Raw genomic sequence first — 2,728 nt, 5'->3', positions numbered from 1 at the left:
TCCCTTCATCGCTCTGGTGAGGCATCCTGACGTAGAGTTTTGACTCTTCTCTTCTCAAATTTCATAAAAAAATTAGGATCATGCGGGTATATTGGAATCGTTCCGATCGATTTGTGACGAGAACATTGTTCTTGGTGCCTCCTGTCATTTAGGGGTTGTGGCAGTGTCCCGGGGAGTTGAGCTCCGAGGTGTTGTCATCACAATTTTATCGTTGAGATTCTGGAATACCTAAGTTTCGCCGACATCGAAAATCTCTTTTATGCAGTTGTTGGTGAGATAACCGTGACGCCACCCAGTACTGGGGCGGGAGTTCGGGAGTATTGCCATAACTTGTATAACAGATGCTTTTCGAAGGTTGAGGTAAATGATTTCCGAAGATTTCTCGGTTATTTGTTGAAGGATGGATATAGCTGGATGTAGGATTTGCTAGATTTGGGTGAGATATTATGCTTCCCCTGTATCCCCAACACCTGATTGCATAACCGGAAAGGTTCGGGAGTTTCATAGGTGGGAATTCTTGTAGCTCTAGTTCTTCTTCCATGGATATTTGGTTTGAGATTGGGTGATCCTTACCGAGTATTCGTTCTTGTTCCGTACCTTGTTGTTTTTCTTCTACCTCAATTCTAAGTGGCTTCTCAATTTATGGATATGTGACCATTTCGATTGGAATGCATTCGTTCATTTGGTTCGGATGTGAAGACTTTATGTTGCAATTTCAACCCATTTGATTCAGCTTCAATAATTTATCTGTCATTGTGCTAACGGATGTCAACCTCTTCAGGATGGCTCCTCCAACGCGCACGACTCCAAATCTTGATCCGCCATCACCACCTCCACCTCCGGAGGCATGGCAAGCTGTGATGGCCGCTACCAATGCAAACACGTAGTTGATCATGCAACTTCTTCAAGAGCGCAACCAAGGGAATCAGGGTCATGGCAACAATCAGAACCACTTTGCTATACTCAACCAGTTCCTTGCTAACCAGCCAAAGACCTTCAGCAATTGTGTTGAGGCAACAGATGCTGATGATTGGCTCGTGGACATATGCAAGCATTTCGAGTGCAGTAACGTCAGGCCTGAGGACTTTCTCAAGTTCGCCTCCTTCTAACTCAAAGACCAAGCTGCAGAATGGTTTCAGCAGTACAAAGATTCCAGAGGAGGCCGTGTGATTACCTGTGATGAATTCCGTCAAGACTTCAAAGCTTATCATATTCCTCAGAGCGTGATTGAAAGCAAGCGTGAGGAATTCCGCAACCTGAAGCAAGGCTCTATGTCTGTTTACGAGTACAACAAGATGTTTCAGAAGCTCGCCCGTTTTTCTAAACAAGACGTCCCTGACGAGAAGAGCATGATATACCAGTTCAGGGTGGTCTCAGAGAAGAAATCCAGCTAGCTCTCGTCCTCTTTGAGCCCAAGAGGTACGATGAGTTTTACAACATGGCAATGAAGCAAGAGACTGCTCAACTGAAGTGCAATGCTTCCAAGAAGCGAGTCAGAGATGCAACTCCTTCTTCCTCAACTCAAGTGGCTAAGCAGCAGAAGTATTGGCTTCTTCCTCCTCCGTTCCGTCAGCCTTATCCGCAGAAGAGCAAAAGTGGCAGTGGATCTTCCCACCCACCCAACCCTGGCTTTCAGAACAAGACTTCGTCTCAAACTCCAAGATCAAGTGCTCCGTATCACCGTCCGCTTTTAGAGGTCACGTGCAACAAGTGCCAACAGAAGGGTCACTATGCCAACAAATGCTTCAATCAGAGGCGTCTCCCTCCTCCTCCTCTTGTGAGATCTGCAAGTACAGCTGTGGTCAAGCATAACCCCAAGCACGCCAAGGTCAACTTGATGAATGTAGCTCAGGCAGAGGACTCGTCAGATGTCATCATGGGTAACCTTCCTGTTAACGATATTCCTGCAAAAGTTCTTTTTGACACTGGTGCATCACATTATTTCATCTCAAGACCATTTGCATCTAAGCATGAGTTGGCTTTGCAAGTTTTGCCTAGACCGATAGCAGTTGTCTCTCCCGGTAGGCGCATGAATGCTAACTCCATTGTTCCGGATGTTACTATCACTTTGGGTGACTACAAGTTTCTGTCTTCTCCTACGGTTCTTGGTGACTCGGATATTGATCTTATTCTCGGAATGGATTGGCTTTCTAAGCACAAGGCTCAGCTTGATTGTGCTGCCAGGCAGATTCAATTGACTCATTCGTCTGAGGATGTAATTGTCTTTGCCGCTCGTGATGATACCATCCGTCTGTTTTCTCTCAATGAGAAGGGTGAACTGGATGCCATCTCTCAAATTCCAGTCGTTTGCAAATATCAAGACGTCTTTCCAGAAGAGCTTCCAGGAATGCCTCTGCACCGGCCAGTTGAATTTGTCATCGATCTTGAGCCTGACACGGAACCTATTTGCAAACGTCCTTACAAGCTTGGACCTGAAGAGTTGAAGGAGCTGAAGAAGCAACTCGATATTCAAGAGCGAATGGGTCTCATCCGACCTAGTTCTTCTCCGTGGGGTTGTGGAGTTCTTTTTGTGAACAAGAAGGATGGAACGGACCGACTTTGTGTTGACTACCGTCCATTGAACAAAAAGACTATAAAGAACAAGTACCCACTTCCCAACATCAACGAGCTGTTTGAACAACTTAAAGGTGCTCAAGTATTCTCCAAGCTTGATCTCCGTATGGGCTATCACCAGATTCGAATTCGTGAGCAAGATATCCCCAAGACA

This window comes from Triticum urartu, chromosome 7, assembly GCF_003073215.2.
Source record: "Triticum urartu cultivar G1812 chromosome 7, Tu2.1, whole genome shotgun sequence".
NCBI lineage: Eukaryota > Viridiplantae > Streptophyta > Magnoliopsida > Poales > Poaceae > Triticum > Triticum urartu.
Note: the sequence above shows the minus strand (reverse complement) of the source record.